Source organism: Haliotis rufescens, unplaced genomic scaffold (assembly GCF_023055435.1).
Source record: "Haliotis rufescens isolate VD_foot unplaced genomic scaffold, xgHalRufe1.0.p SCAF_31, whole genome shotgun sequence".
NCBI classification, from domain to species: Eukaryota; Metazoa; Mollusca; class Gastropoda; order Lepetellida; family Haliotidae; genus Haliotis; species Haliotis rufescens.
In genome coordinates, this window is record NW_025964013.1 from 3,713,363 (window position 1) to 3,731,465 (window position 18,103).

The 18,103-nt window shown below is 40.9% G+C and overlaps 1 protein-coding gene across 3 annotated transcripts in view; it reads right to left on the bottom strand.

The window, feature by feature from the left end:
- Nucleotides 1–17,814, bottom strand: part of LOC124136734 (amiloride-sensitive sodium channel subunit alpha-like) — a 101,783-nt gene extending 83,969 nt beyond the window's left edge. Inside the window, exons 1-4 of one of the 3 annotated variants that reach the window (XM_048380609.1) lie at nucleotides 17,723–17,814; nucleotides 16,159–16,217; nucleotides 15,693–15,777; nucleotides 15,464–15,577 (exon numbers count right to left, since the gene is read on the bottom strand). The gene's annotated coding sequence lies outside the window, so the exon portion shown is untranslated. Of the gene's footprint in view, nucleotides 1–4,372; nucleotides 5,081–15,463; nucleotides 15,578–15,692; nucleotides 15,778–16,158; nucleotides 16,509–17,722 lie in introns of those variants that run through there. The other 2 variants (XM_046502732.2, XM_046502730.2) reach the window with 2 other exon arrangements.
- Nucleotides 17,815–18,103: the final 289 nt, after the last annotated feature.

Here is an 18,103-nt window from a genome sequence, read left to right on the forward strand (position 1 = left end):
TGCCTCCGTCAGCAGCATTCCAACTGCCTCCGTCAGCAGCAGTGGAGAATCGTGGCTCAGATGAAAGCATGTACATGCAGTTCCACTGTGACAGCTGATGGCTGTGTATGGCCTTGGCAGACGATGTATGATGTTCTGGTATTGAAGACAGATAGATATTCATGGGGTGGTCCAAGCATTTTAGAACAGGGTCAGTGTGTGTGTATTGGGCATCTGTTCTCGCAGATATATCGCAATTTTGTGCCATGTTTGTTCGACACCAGAGATACCCCTTTCAGCAGGATGAGGTATGTGACCATACTGCTTAGCTCATTGACTAACACTTTGTCAATGAAAACATGTATTTAAAATATATAATTTTATTTCCTCTTCTGCTGGTGTGGAATCAAGCAAATTGGACTTGGTTAGTTTAATCTAGACTTGCCTAGGCCTTTGGTAAACAACATACCTAAACAAATATATATTCCACAGTCATGGCGCAGGACTACCTGGCTCACACCGAAATCCATAGTTACGTCATTGTGACATAAGGACTCTTTTAAAACATTCAAGGCCAAAGTAAGGCATTCAAAACGTTTTATGACAGACACTTCCAAATTTGACGCATCACCGACAAAATTGATGTTCGATGCAATTCCCTATTTTGAATTGACCATGTGTTACCGTGTGTTTTTTCAGGTTAACAATTTGCCTGTGCATGTGTTTGTGACGGGTGCCATCTGTGGGCCAGGATACACTCACGAAGACCTGGTACGATCACTATATGATAGTGAATCGGGAATACATGCTCATGAAATATTCGGAATCGTACAATCTACTCCACTTTTAGCAAAGATTTCTTATAAGTATGGTACATGGTACTGTACAGCTTTATCAAACAAGTGACTAAAGGACTAGTAATTGTATTCAAACGCTGCAGTTATGATGACGACTTTATCAGACGTCTATCTGCAATATATATACTAATTTAATTGACAGACACTTGAAATGCTGGCAGTTCTTGTACCGCTGCATTACCCATAAAACCAGGTACAAACCTTTGGTATCATTACCCATAAAACCAGGTACAAACCTTTGGTATAATTTGTGATAAATGCTACTGTTTTCCCTTGTGTTATACAACTGTGCGGATGAACATAAAACTAAATAAGGAAGATACGTTCAAATTTTTGTGTGATTTGGAAATAGTATTGTCGCCTTTAATTATATGGCCATTAGTTAATTAAGATTTAAACACGCATGAACACGTCTGAAGAAGCCTTAACCTCAAGCGTGGCTTCCAGCCGTCATTCCACGGACACCTTACACGAGTGTGAGTAAAATACTGCCTGGTTCACTCATCACAGGGGATGTAGTTGTGGATGCAGATGTTGGCCGCACGAGGTACTGACTTTGCAAGTGCTACGATTATCTGAACGCTCAACAACTGAATGAATAATATCCATTAGCACGTGCAGACTGCAGGGACGTGTCTCGCAATTCGAATCCCACAGATTGTCTATGGCTGATGTCTTAAAAAATATCGCAATAGAATATCATAAATATTTTTGGCCATCAACTATGCCGATTTACATCGGTTCAACAATACAAAAAGACATAGATCTGTCAATCTGTCGTCGACTGAGGTATGTATAAACACTTTTGTGTAAGTATTATCTGTAAAATATTTGAAAATATGAAAAATAATGTTCAAATATCAGTTGTTGACCCTGTGATTGGTTGATAATCTTAGACATGTCACTTGCACAGTGAGAGTGTAACAGAGTGTAACATAAAGTACATTAATAAAGAAATAGCATGTATAACTGTTATATTCAAGGATATACCAATAAACAAACAAAATGTTTTGATAGAAGTATTGGAGCATGTGATATGCAATCGATCCAACCAATATTTCAGTTTGATTTGAACAAATTGTAACAGTCCAAGTGATATGAGAAGGCCCCGGATCTGATCCCCGGATCTGATCCCCGCCTCCTGGAGCCCCGATGTTACCTAACGTTACCATGCACACTTTCAAATAATTACCTGCTTGTTTTGTACTGTGAAATACATGTCCCGGCACATTATCAATTCACAATATGTTACAGGCACTAAATGCACCCACTGAATGTAACGTCTGCGATGGTTTGTGTGGGTAATCTTATTATTAATTGACAGTTAATGTTCAATTGCATTCTCCACGTAGTACAAGGCCCTGGTAGGCCATACGGTACATACCTTATGCAAAACTGCGCACAGGTTCAAGCTAATTAGAAATATTGATTTTAGTCCCGCGCCACTACACCAGACTATGGTAGGAATAAAGTGGAGCTATTTATATACTAATTTGACTCATTGATGTCATATGTGAACTTAATTTCCGACATCTTGGCAATCATAAATTTTGTCAGTGGGACAATTTTGGCTTAGATTTGTTTCATTTTGGAAACCAGTATAGCTTTGTAAACTGTTCATGTTGATCCCTTAACACAAAGCTATCTAATACCTTTTCTTTTCTATAATAATTAGAAACAAAAAATTAAATATAAATTTAAAAACTTGACAAACGTCCCACATGACCAGGGTTAATACGGGGCTATGGTGTTGTTTGTTTGTTTGTAGTTTAACGCAGCACTCAGCAATATTTCCAGCTTTATTACGGCGGTCTGTAAATAATCGAGTCTGGACCAGAAATTCTAGCGATTGACATCATGAGCATCGATCTACATAATTGGTATACGATGACATGCATCAACCATGTCAGCGAGCCTGACCACCTGATCCCGTTAGTCGCTCTTACGAGAAGCGTTGTCGTCTCTTACGGCAAGCATGGGTTCCTGAAGACCTACTCTACCCCGGAATCTTCATGGTTCGGGGGCAATGGTGAGTAAGAGACTGAGTGAGTGAATGAGTTTGGTTTTACGCCATCTTGAGCAATGTAACGGCCATAACCTGGGGCACGAAGGTATTGTTGTTTTGTACAGATCTGATCATGGACACCAGCAATATTGATTAAATCACGTATCAACAACATACTGGTTTCTAATTGGGATATCGATGACGCACCATGTGCAACTCGGTAACAGTTCGAGCGTATAGATTACCAGCATTCACGTGTGCTCCAATGAACCATTTACAACTGATGCAGAAACATGACAGTTTTTTCTTACTCTGTTTTGTATGATAACGATGAAACCGCTGGCATGGCGTTCACGATCAGTAGATGACAGATGACAAATGGTTAATAAAATATCCCGTCCCTGTGTACATGATCATTTGAAACTCATTTACCAAATAAGACAAAGTTCCGTTTTAATTTATGTATACAAATTGTATTGATTTTTCTGGTACATAACAACATGAACTGCGGTACATATTTAATTCATGAGGCCGTTTAAGTCGTTTCAATAACGACCGTGATATGTGTTAAACGTTGGTTCTAAATGTCATACAAATAACGTCAGCGCAATATATCAGGAGTGTTGTGACACAATACCTTATCAGAACATCATAACTAATGGCAAGAATAGGAATTCATATTAAATGGTATCATATTTAAGGCAGCGACAAGACACGGTGTGACAAATGTGCTATGCTAATTAATTTTGTGATCGATCGCAACTGCTGATAAGCAAGCTCCCAGTAAATCTCATGTGCGGCTTTGGAAGGATGCAACCCAAAACTATAGCCCCTTTAAACACCGCCTCCCACTTCCCCATCCTACAGACTAGTCCAACAGACGTCATCCCCCATTTAGACAACCTACCTTTCAAATGTATGCTGGAATAACGCATCCCATATCTGTCAGGGCAACTCTATTAGAAATCTCAAACAAACTGCTTCAAACGAAAATATCTTCCAAAAACGAATGATGGAAGAATACCAAGTCTTTTTGGGTTTTATTTAACCGACATGAGTAGGAAGCTTTATCAGTTGGACGCTTTCCTCTGCAAGTACAAATACTTACACTGTAGATCCAGATAATATGTTAATATTTCCTTTGTATCTACAGTTTGGATACACTGTTATGCTATCAGACATGCAGTATTCTGTCGGAAGGACTAAATGAAATCCTTTCTTATCACTCATTTAAACGTCAGGTCTCTGTCTTAACATTTAGCCTTTGCTGCTCTCTAAAACCTACCTTCCTTGTGTCAGCGTCAGAGTGGACAGGAAACATGGCTACGTCATGTATCAGAATCCGATAACGAATGATGGACACAAAAATGTGGCATCATAAAAAGTGACAAGAACTGGTAACATAAATGTAACTAACTTCGAAATACAAAATATACAAGAAATAGACGCTTTACAACCAAATGACGTACTGAAACAGCTGTACTCAAAGTATACATAAACTTGTGAACATGTTGAGAGTAGTTCTACTTACCACCGCAGGTCTTGGAAACAGGTATCTTTCGGTATCCTGCTCGTAATAAAAACATCCTGGAGGGTGAAAGATAGTAGTACTCCTGACTGTTTGGTAATAACCGGATTTAACCTTTAGCCCCTTTATGAGCACAACGTGGCCTGGTGACCAAGTACGGGGTAATTACACGAGACGGTACATTCACCCTCCTAGGTTGGCTGCAGCAGCTGTGCTGAACTGCGGACCTGGATGCCAGTACCTAGATCACCACAGTGGAAGACGACGATGTTGGTGTTCCGTTGGTCAATAAACTATCTCCATAGCGATCTGTAGACTGCGTCTTTCGATATGTCGGCTCCAAGTGTTATGATTCAGACACTCCTTTGAAAACAACTGATTAATAATAACTTGTATGAACATTTGTACATAATGTTTTAGTAACTTATTTTTTGTACGTGTTTTGAATGATTCGAATGGTAAAGAGCTTACGACTGAATTCACTCTCCCAATCTAATCACCCATAATCTAGAAAATGCCAATCCTTTTTGTGGAATCATTTCTACAAGTATAAATATTTTATCTGGTATGAACAAGCCTCTCTCTCCACAGGCCTGCGACGTGGGCTGCCTGTGACGCAGTGTGGAGCTGTGAGCGGCGGTGATGAGATTGACACTCTCTGTGCAGTGGGAAGAGCGGCTCGCGCAATGCAAGGAGGGCGACCCAGGCGACCGGGAGCGGACACGCGCAATGGGAGGACAACCTGGTGTCCGGGAGCGGACACGGTGATTACTAATCACGTGACGGTAGCGCCAGGTTTTGCAACACCTATGCAGGTTATTGATCAGTCGCTGCACATGTGTTGGCGGTAGGGTTTAAAGGAATCGTGATCAACCTAACCGCCTACAGTGGCTTTGAGTGAAAATTAATCTGTATTGCGATGAGAGTTCCACATTTCTACTCCGTTTTGAGTTTTTGATTATATATATATATTATATCATATGTTTGTAAATAGATTGTATTCAAACTGATAATTTTTGGACAATGCTTACATGATGCTCTCCATGTCATTCGGGGCGTGAGGAAATTGATGTTGTGTTATAGAAGTACAAAACAAAATAAAGCGACAAAATCATGTCCACAGTCCACGGAAATATCTGTTCAAAGCAGATTCCGTTTTACGATTCCGACTGTTTTTGTATCAGAGGCTTGTGCCAATGAATCGCTATCAAATGGTGATGAGCCGCCTCCATGGTCTTGTGGTAGAGCGTCCGCCCGTAGAGCGGAAGGTCCGGGGTTCGATCCCTTGCCGCGTCATACCAAAAGACGTTAAAAGATGGTACTTGTTGTTACCCTGTCTGGCGCTCGACATTAGAGGGCTAAAACAAGGACTGGTCGGCTCGGAGTCAGTATACTGTGTCTGAGTGGGGTATTCATGTTAAACTGCGGCATGGTATCTCAGTGAGCTAGCACTATAAAACGGCATCAGTCCGGACTAGTACAAGCAGCCACAGACACACACGTGCATGCACGTCGCTGTATAAGTGCAATAATCTTGGACGCGACGTTAAACCCAATTTCACCTCACCTCACCTCACCTCACCTCACCTCACCTCACCTCACCTCACCCACATGGTGATGATACCAGGCGTCCGCGAAAAGAAACACAAGTCAATTGTTCACCTGAACAAACACGGGAGTCGGACATCGGACATTATTTTTATCATCGATGTACTGATGCATATGGAAATGTCCTCCACATGTCTACCACAACGCCCTTGGAGGTCTTGCTAAGGTCTTAGATGTTGTACATATAAATATAGAACGTCGCTTCAAACAATGGCCAGTCGTGACTATACGTCGAAACAGATTTAATCTGGCGTTAAGGGTAAAATAACTAACATTTATATGAATAATTAACCCTAATCATGCAACTGATCACGCTATTTGAAATCGGGGGCACGGGTGGCCTAGTCGTCTGAGGCGCCGCGATTTGCTGTGCAGAGTTGCGTCCCTTGGACACGCCAGAAACCTATGATTGTGGGTTCGAATCCCGGTTCGCCCCGATTATGTTTCTAGGTTTGTCAGCTTCATACCCGTGCTCGTGGGTTTCACCGAAATTGTAAACGTCTGAGACCTGCATCACTTCGGGCTTTCCTCCCACATTAAGCTGACACGCCGCGATATAACTGGAATACTGTTAAAAGCGGCGTTAAACCCAACTCACTCACTCATTATTTGAAATCGTCGCTGAAAGAGCATGCTTGATTGTACCTCGAAAGTTATAAAATGTAGACACCAAAAGGTGGAGTTGCTGGAATATTATTTGACACAAAGGGAAAGTTGAGTCTTAATATCACTTTGAATCGTTATGCATAGATCTAAATATGAAACAGATGAGGTGGTTACACTGATCTCTTCGGGTCGGTAAGTTGGTGAAATGGAATTTTCCATTTGACAATTATTGAACGAAAGCCTTCAGGTTGAGGGTTGTTAATACAAACAACAAGTGAGTGAATGAAATAGGTTTAACGGCCATTTGTAACAGTATTTTAGTTACATATACATATGAACCTAATCGTCTTCCTCCTGACACTGCAAACTATGTCTATCATAGGCGCAAGTGAGAATAGAGCTTTGGAAAGTAGTTTCAGCACGGGTAGGATGATGATAAACCAAGGATATTAATTAACACAAATTTTGCATTCGAACACACGATCGTTGAATTTTGGTACGACTATTCGTCGACCCCATGAATTCTGCACATGTAATTGCGGTGTGTCATACAATAGTGCCACCCGCCCCTGTGTACGTCCCTGTTTCCCAGGAAACAGATACATAATAACAGTAAATATACCTACATGCTCGATAAAAACTGGAGCAATTGGAAACCACATGTATAGAATGTCTCATATGCCTCCTGAATTAACAACATAAATTAAGAGCGTCGCGAGATGTGGACTGCAAAGTGACTTTTTCAGACTACCTGAATTATCCAGCAGTAACATCCCTGGGAGAGAGAAGCACCGGGTCTACAGAGCAATCACACTTATGTCGTATCATCCGACCAGTGGATCTCGTCCTGGGCGCCAATAAGTTATAAACCCCCTGCGAACCACTAGCTTATCAGCATCGTGAGATGAAATTGCTCTGTGGAACCCAGAACCATTAAATGAACCTGACTGTCGAGGTTGACTTTACACAGTGCCTTTCCGTTTGAGGTATGTTTACAAGTGGTTCGCGATATACACGACGGCATCAACAGCTGTTCTAACAGTAATATCAACTGCTACTATTTCTAATGCTGCTATATAGGCTTCAGACATCGACCTATGGGGGGAATCGAACCCGGATCTTTTATAGCACAAATACTTGAATGGCACAACCCCCACCCCCTCCCACATAAAAACTACAAACTCATCTGAAAATATGGCGCCAACAACAGTTATTTGGATACATTACAGTATTCGTTTCATCCAGTGACAGAAGCAGGATATATACGTCCTTTGGTACTGAAATAAACGTACTCAAACCAACACGGAGGAATCGACATTATGACAAGTACGCCCCTTACACTTTTACAGTCTATGTGATATCACAGTGTTTGGGCCAAAGCTGAGAAAACCGTCTTACCAATATTGTAGTAACACGTTAAAAATAGATGGAATATAGCAGAAGTTAAGCAACAAAACGCAAATAACCACAATGCGGTATGTTTTACATAACTACAGTAGGGTCAGTTTCTTATTGTTCAAGGTAAAGCTATTTTGTTAGCTGTTGTGGGATATTCTTCAACCGACATGGAATATGTTTGAGTGAACGTGTGAGTGTATGGTTTTACGCCGCTTTTAGCAATATTCCAGCAATATCACGGCAGGGCACACCAGAAATAGGCTTCACACATAGTACCCATGTCGGGAATCGAACCCGGGTCTTCGGCGTGACGAGCGAGCGCATTAACCACTAGGCTACCCGACCGCCCCTTGAGTGAACGTAATATGCATGTTATCAAAGTTTTTAGATAAATCCGATATTTGCCACGATTAATATACAGTTGGTGTCTATTATTGAACACAGTAAACATTTAGAAGCCATTTTTTTCTAAAGAACAAAACCTTACAGAAAAATATCAATATTCTAACATTGAACATTTTTTTAAGAATCGAATACGGGTTGAAATCTATGGATCCAAACTTGAATAAACATTTCGTCTGTTTTTGTTTTGGTGTTTATCAATACACGGAGTGTTTGTTGTTTAAAACTCACGATAGACGGAACTCGCCTGTGGCAAAAGTGTTTTGCAATTATATGTACGTTCTTATATCGATTGGAGATGGCATTTGGCGCAGCTATCAAACAATTTCAAAACTGCACATCAAGTTATCTAGTCCGTAAAGTAATCTTCATAATTGATTGATGATTTAGATGTCATTGCAATTGTTAACATGGCACCTGGCAATGCTTATTCATCCTTTATGTTCATCACTATTCAGACACATATTTTTTTTTTCATAGGAGAGTCTGTTCACATTTATGCCATATCTGTCATTTAATCTATCGAAGACGCAACACTGTTCTCACTGTACATGTGCAACAATTCCTGACAGACACAACTTCTAACTTATTGCAAGTCACGTGATCTGACTACATCTATTATCGCTGCACTGGTAATCTACACACAGGATGCGCTACTTAGGACATCATGGTTCACGATGCCATTAGCACTAATCATGTACGTGCATATAATTGACCATAGAAACATATAATTGACCAGAGAAACATTATGCTTATGTACTTATTGTATATAATGTATACTACAATCGCCAATGCACAGTGAACCATATTTCGGACACTCAACCATGCGAAATATCCTTTTTCTTCTTTCCTACTGAAAAACATGTTTGTTCACAAATACATCTTACACCGCCTTGTTTTATTCATAATAGACTGTAGCGTTATTGTGATTAATGATTAAGCAACACGATTTGTTGTAAATGAAAACACTCTGGAAATGAAAGCACAATGACCTGTAATGGATTGGTGTGTGTCTCTTAATGGCAGTCTTCTAGGTGTCTGAACACAAAGTGTTAGTGATAAAACAGTTCTCACAGAAGTCTTCATTGTTCTGATCATAATCGCTGTTGATCGCTCTGCCTCGTCAGGTCCCACGAGAGAGTGATTGTGATCAAGGTCGATAATCAAGGCACCAAAATAGTGGTAACTCTTGCACAAATCTGAGAAAGCCATTTGGCTATGGTGAAACAAGAAGAGATGTGCGACAGCATCCTTGTAGTGTTCAGTGCAAAGTGTCGTGAACGGTCAAGGTATGTGTGAGTGCCACTATTCATCTAGTGTAGGCTACATTCTGAACATGGTGGGTCCCCCCCGGGAAGCGTATTTACAATAGGATGAAAACATTCCATAATACACTTCGGCAGAGATTTCCATTCAATAATTGCGGATGAAATTGCATTTGACATCCTTCTCGTTAGTATGATCTATGTCCGCTTTGATGTAGGTATGTTTAATCATGAACGTGATATGTACATTTACGGTAAGGTTAAAGATTAATGCAATTAAAATGCCTTAAGTTTGTCATGTGGGATAGTGGTGGACAAAGTAGAAAAAATCATTTTTTTTGACAGAATTGAACTAGGTTCTTTTCTGAGATTGGACTTGGCTTCGGGTTTTAGAGTCAAAGTAAAAGTTGATAGTCCTGATGTATGGTTTTGGCAGATGACCTTTTCAGTTTTTAAGCTGGCCTTGTATGCGACATTATTTGATATGTCACTGACATCCAGTTCTTTGATCAAACATGTAGTCATGCTCTCATATAATGGTTACATTATTTAAGGCCTATGTGATTTGGAACAACAATAAACTGTTTATGGTGGGAAGTCAGACTTTGGATGACAGTTGTTGGGACAGACTGGGTCTGTTCCAATTCTAGTTCCTCTTTTTTAGTTTGTGCATTGTACTAATTACAACATTCCGCACTGGCATAACCCACACTGAAAGACATTCAACAGCATTGAACCTGCACCCCAGTGTGACTTAAGTACTATTAACTCGTATAACTATAACTCGTATGCCCATACAAGTTCTGACAAACAGGAAATTATTTCCCTTTGCTTTCACTTATTTGTGTAGTGAGAGTGTTACCTGATCATCTTTGTGTGGCACTGATTTTAAGACTTAGTGAGTGAGTTGGGTTAAACGCATATACAGTACACCGTTATATTTGGTTGTGTCTGCCTGACGCAGGTCTCAGAAGTTTACTACTTTGGTAAAACTCACGAGGATGGGTATGGTGCTGACAAACCTTGAAATATATCGAGGTGAAACGGGATTCGAACCCGCGTTCATAGGTTTCTGGCGTGTCCAAGGGAAGTAACCCTACACAGCGTCTTATGCGACTGGGGTCACCCGTGCCCCTTTGAGTTTTCGAAACTAGAAGTGTGTCGCACATATCTGAAGATGGTATTTGTTTTTCCCTGCCTGACGTTCGACATTAAATGCTAAAACAAGGACTGTGTCTGAGTGGGGTATTCATGTAAAACTTAGGACATGAATGGCATCTCAATAGGCTAAATTATATCATTGAAGTTAGTCCAGACCAATGCAGTCAGACACACACACGCGTACGACCCTATATAAGTATAGACATGTGTACATGTGTACAACAAAATCTATCTGAACCGTTACACTGAATCTTCGAAACAATTACATTCCATGTTGAATGACGAAAAGAGCTATACCACTTTCATTACATACTCTCCCATAAAGGAAGCGCAATAGTACCTCTTCACATATTTATTGAATCACCTCGGACAGGTGGCTCGGGCAGATTGGCATCGATAAGGATAAGGATTATAAGGATAACAGTGTGACGACTAATCATTGCATGTACACCTGCATAATGCCGCCGTTGGTTAAGTCATTGCTCTCGTGAAGTCAAATCTAATGTGCGCCCAACAATTCTCAATCTTCTACTTATGGAACTAAAAAGTCAGTGAATCACGACTTGCAGGATTGAAGCCCTTTCCAAAAAACCACGTTGGGGAGGCCATCCATGGCGATGTCGGCAGTGTGTCAGCTTTGTTGACAATTATGTTGTGGCACAGCTTCGCCGCCGTAAGCTCTATATATACACGAAGTTCGACTGCTCTTTGTCTTCTATCGACTGTATGTGCAGCAATTTGTGTTGCTGTATAGGCCGCCGTGAGTGTGTGACTCAGTGGAACCGTTCTGTGTTACATCGCTGAAGCGGGACTTCCCTGTCATATTTATGATCTCTTGCTCTTATCCATGAAATTATACTTTAGTATACATTAGTAATTGATGAACAAAGTTCACCCACTTCTACGAGCTCTCACCTGACTTCATACGTGTTAATCCAGTCTTGGCATGGTGTTGTCAATATTATAACTGGTTAACAAAACTATTAGTGAATGCTGAGAGTGTTATTTCAAAATGCAAATCGGCGTTAACAAATTCCATGATTTCCACATGCTAGACATTTTAAAATTTCCCATCACAAACGCTCATGCACTTGTCGACATTTACTACTATTAACATCCGATCTCGAAATGGCGCAACAGACGTATTATTGAATATTTAGTCTTGATTATCTAATCACGAACCCGTCCATACAGACATACACTGCAACGTTTCCCTAAGGTAAGATGATACACCGACTTGTCCGGAAAGAGTCTGTCTTTACTGTACGTCCAACAGGAAGATTGACCTTAAGTCTACATATAATCTGTAGGACTGACGCGATTCACATTCTAACACTCTGCCTCACACATCTCTATAGACAGTTAAGAATAACTTGAGGACACCTTCATATTGTGCACTTATAATGCATGTGTAGTCCGCCTATCTCCAAGCTACATCCGTTTGAAATAAATCCAGATAAGAAAAGCATTTGGGATAATTGATAATACAAACTCTCCCGATTAGTTGCAACACACTTAGAAGAAAAGGTAAGAACAACTCTTCTTCTTTTATATATGCGAATTACCATTTACATATGCTATCGGTCTTATTGAGATAAACGCCTTAACGAAAACAGATGCCTGATGAAACGTTTTTAGAAGAACATTGCACCTTCCGCAAGATGATCAATAGACTTGGTGATACCACAGGAAGCGCAGAAAAAGTAATCGAAAGGAAGTCTAACAATTATTGTCATGTAACAGTTGCACAATATGTCATTACATCATTGATTGCTGTTTCTGTATTTCAACATGTCACTTTAGGAACAAATATAAGTGTGTTTCTTCAGAAAATAAATACTTGGAACAACCTTTAAAAGTGCAAAATATAGTTATTGGTGTTTAACGTTTTTTAGGTGTATATATTCCCACCACTAGATTGTGGCTCCCCACATGGCGTTGTGTACAGAAAGTCTTAGGCAATGTGGAATAGGATATATGTATGCATAAATCAGATATCTTACTCACTGTTGGTACTCATTAAGTGTATGCATCAACATATAGGAACTGTAGGAACTGTCTTATGACAGACACACAGTGTTCTCATTGACCGGAGCATGTTGATAATTGTATACACTACAACACAGCCACGTAGATCGTGTATTTAAGTAACAACAGGTTTCCAACATTGTATTATGTAGAGTAAACACAATAACGATCTTAAGATACATAAATGTAATGCGTATTTGTCTTTGAAGGATAGTTGTTCTTGAGCACATGTGCTGATATGTGTACACTCGTCTCCAGACTACCTAATGATGTTGATACTATTCAGAGGCACACACTTACCATACATTGTTGGTATGCTGTCCTGAAAGCAATAATTAATCTTTGTTTATTCTGCGGCATCGCGTAGTGTAAGAACGAAAGTTGCTACTGTGTGAATGTTGCAGTTGTTTGTGAACGCCGATAATTGCATACATCGTGCATACATGGTTTAGGACATTGGAGCTTTTCTTTCTTAACATCAACCGTTTGCACTAAAACGACAGTTTGCTTAATGTATATAAAATAACTTAATTAAGCACAGGTTATGAAAAGGAATAGCAATATACTTCATTATACTAGTCATAAGGAATAGCAATATACTTCATTATACTTGGTGACGTTTTGGGTGCTCGTTCAAGCACTGGCATCAATACTTGGTTGTCACCCCTTCAATGCCACGGGTTGAGTGTTAATAGACAACGGAACATAATATTACACAAAGCGATTAACCGCTCGCTTAATATATATTTTAACGTAAATATAACAATACTTCATATAAAGTGGTGTAAATTTTGTGAAAATAGCAACTTTATCTTTTGTCATTCGTCTGATCAATATTTTATCATAACAAATTTACTGACAAAACACACCGGTAACAGGAGACAGAGCGACACGCCCTGGTGTAAGAACTCATTTAACAATGTCAATATCGGGTGTGACCACCATACAGGCAAGGCAGCGGCGTTCCCAATGTCACCCAAAGATTGGCCCAACGCAGCTAGGGCTACCGGATCGTTCTGGTCTTCTCGGAGGCCTCGACCTGTCTCATCCTAGAAATGTCCTACGAGGAAGAGGTCTGGATAAACAGCCGATCATGGCAATAAAGCAATGTTATGCACGTGCAACGTCTCGGCGGTCATTATCCTGCTGCAGCGTGACGTAACGTCCCTACATTTACACACATGGTAAAACATGGTCCCCGAAGCGTACGCCATTCAAATTGCCATTAACAGTTATACGTTGTGTGCTCCCATGAGTTGTGATGCCACCCAATACCATTACACTTCCATCCACAAACCGACGACGTTGAGCAACGCAAGCTTCAGTGACCATCAGTGACGTCCAGATATACTGCATACTCACGACGCGTTGACGTTGACTTTCAGAAAGCCGCGGCATTGCCTAAGCGTTGCTTACGATGAAACAACGTGTTTTCATGGCCATCTGACAGCTAAGCAATCAGTGTCTGCTGTTCACAATGAACAAAATCACGTGTGTGAGTATCATGCTTCCAACAAGCACTCACACATCCAAACTGAACATGCACGTGCAAATTGTAAATCACGGCCTAAAGTCGAGGTGTATGTTGCAATTAATTGCTGCATCTGTCAATACCTATTCATGAAGGTATCGTCTCGATATGTATATCTGAATGTTAGATATGATGTGACAGTGGAGATTGTTGTTGGTGTACTTCTGGTGTTTGTCAGCCGTAACGTGTCGAGTGCTGTCGTGGCCAGATTTTAGCGGCAGGCATCGGGATTAATTTAGATTTATCCCCCTTGGGGTAAACTTGACCATGACAGGCTTGAGCGATAAATTCACAACTACCCCATTTAAATTAACCCACCAATCGCTACATACAGAACTCAAGTCTGAAATCTGAAAATGTACGAAAAATAACACACCCTTTCAGGTTTGCAATCACAAAAGGCAACACAATGGGTCAAACATGTGGCAGCAGCACTATGAAACACACCCTACAATATGTCTTTGCACCCACGAATGTCCAGAATGACGTCACTGACACATGTTGTGAGACAGGCCGTGCTCCCATTTTGAATGCAGAATAATTTTGGAAGCTGGCTGGATTTAACCTTTATACACAGATGTCCCGTCCATACTTGGCAAGATGGTTGCAAAAGGCTTTAAATCGTCCTCGTGTTGCTCATACATAGGCACAGCCAGCCTTCTCGAATCTGTCCTATACCGGAACTTCTCGAAAAATCAAACTGCACAAAGGCAGATTACTAACTAACTCACTGTAACTAACTCACTTCAGATGCCTGTTGTTAATAATTGGCCACGACAGCATTTGACATTTACCAGCGCTTCAATCGTTTGCTGCCATTTGCAATCACAACAATTAGACATGCAACAATCTCTACTGCCACATAACCCTGGGTAAAACCCACAAGCGTGAGTATGGTAGTGACACAAGGAGGATTACTATTATTCTTGCCGAATCTAGGCGGGACATCCATATCAGAAATATGTGGATGTCAGAGTAACTTAAAATCAAACAATACAATGTTTGGATGATTACATCATATAATATTTCGGAACCTTCAAATTTAATTATTGTGGAAATACTGCAAGCACAAGCGCATTTCGATGGAACACCTACCGACAGCTCCCGTCGGTCCTCGCTGTTGGGCAGAACACTGACGAGCAGGTCAATACATCCCTTCTAGTTGTAGATGTTGATCATGAAGACCCTGCCTGACAATTCACGTCGTCCCTGGTTGATGAAGACACCAAGATATATACAATCACTGGAGTAAATCACATATTAAATTCACATTATACGGATGACGATGAATTGTTCTCACATAGTTGCTATGAAAAGCACCCACCTTACACCACTTGTATCAGTGAAAAATGTTCCTCCCAGCAGTTTTTCACCGTTTAACCCTTCCAAGGCGATAAGATCTCTGGCACCTGTCCCAAATACGGAGGGGGAGAGAAATATAATCCTATCAAACAGTTAGAGAGAAAGGTTGCATAAGACATCAGAATGACAAAGGACAAATGAGACGAAGAGTGCTGACTAAGATTATGGATTGTATGAAATTGTCAATATAATCTAACAATACTGAAACATCTTTCGAGAAATCGTTATTCTATCATGTTTTTCTTCATATCAAGTCCGTAACAGGTATCCAAACACTCTTCCTTTTCTCCGGTAGGATTGATTACAATACTACGCAGCATTTAGCGCTTGCTGCAGGCATACTATATTGTGTGTTCGCGGGTAGGGGAAGGGAGGGCGTGCTGAGGTAATATCGTTGCCTTATGTAGTAACTGTATCATAGTATGTACCTGTGACGGATGTGTATTTCTGGTTCTTTCTTCGGCTTGCTTTGAGGGGAGCAGGTGAGCTACGTCGAAGACGTAAAATAGAAAAAAATATATAATGCCAAAACCAACCTTTATGAAATGCAAGTGTGAATGAGTACCATATTGTGATCATCTTTCTGTAACCAGATTACCTTTGTTCACCCAGAACTGAATAGGTACTCAACATGTTTACCTTTGTTTACCCAGAAGTGAATAGGTACTCAGCATGATGAGATGTTCAGATAATGCAGTTCAGATAGTGGTAAACACTCCCGAGTGAGCCGAGAATTACCCCTTGGCGGGGGTAATTATCATGTTTGTTTGTATGTTGTTTTACGCATCACTCAGCAATATTCCAGATATGTGACGGTGGTCTGTAAATGATCGCGTCTGGACCAGACAATCCAGTGATGGTTATTTTAATCATCGATCTACGCAACTGGGATTCGATGGTATGCATCAACCAAGTCAGCGAATCTGACCATCCGATCCCGTTAGTCGCCTCTTACGACAAGCACAGGCGCCTCTTACGGCAATCATGGGCTGCTGAATACAAATTCTAACCCGGATATTCCCACAGTACGAATATCCATGTATTATGTTTAACAAGTACTGTCAGACATATTTTCTATTCGTTTCATGAGTTAGTCAAGGAGGACGAAATGAACTAACGAAACTTGTATATCATGAGCAGTACACTACAATCCATGTGGGAAATGTAGAGAGACGGTGGTGCTCTTGTGTTTGATCACGCTAAACCTGCATCACTTATGTTAGTAATTCGAGTGAGCGTGTTGCCAGTTTGCTAATTGTTAAATACGTGCGTCAGCTGTCGCATAGTTGTCTAAGTGAGGGGTGACATTGCACTCAGCAATCACACTGACGGGTAGATGGGTGTACCCGTGAAGATCAGGGTTACAATAGATGTTCAGCAAGCCATGCTTGTCCTAAAGGGCGACTTTGCTTGTCGTAAGGGGCGACTAACGGGATCGGGTGGTCAGGCTCGCTGACTTGGTTGATGCACATCATCGTATGGCAATTGCGTGGATCGATGCGCATGATGTCACTCACTGGATTCTCTTGTCCAGACTCGATTATTTATAGACCGCCGTCATACCGCTGGAATTTTGCTAAGAGCGGCGTTAAAGGAAAAACACCCCAAACAAATAAAATATAGGCGAGTGACGATTTTGAGCGTGCATCATATATACTGTGACAGCTATCACACCTATCGAGTGATGCGAGTGAGCATAATACCCCTGCAAACACATTCACACTGAGTAACTGAGTGTTGGTTGTAGGCATGCTTCAACTATACAACTGGGTGCAAAGAGTGAGTGATAATGACAGCCTGCATGCCTATGATGCCACGACAATACTCTCATGATGTTTTCAAAAACGCATTTAATGACTTTCAAATGAATGCAACATGGTTTAATGCATTAATCCGTTAATTGTTATGAGGCGCTGTAGATGTACAGGTATGACTGTGAAGGCTGAATATGCATAAAAAGCTTTATCTATAATATGCAATATAACACCATACCTTAACCTTGAACCACGGAACTGCTGCAGTCGACTTGACCACTCCAAAGCATATCTCTTGTAAATTACACGAGAATGGTGTATATTAGCCAGGCACGCCCGTCAGATGTTACGTTCTATTGTGAAACGGTAATGACCCAATAGAAAATCGAAATACACTGGCGTGAACCACTTCATCTGGAGCAATTTGTTTGTTTGAAAATGCAAAGTTGTTGAAGCGTCTGCGTATCGAATTTTTGATCGGTAGCCTACACTACTGTGCTCAGCGGGTGCTCAACGGGTGCTCAGCGGGTGCTCAGCGGGTGCTCAACGGGTGCTCAGCGGGTGCTCAACGGGTGCTCAACGGGTGCTCGATGGGTGCTCAACGGGTCCTCAGCGGGTG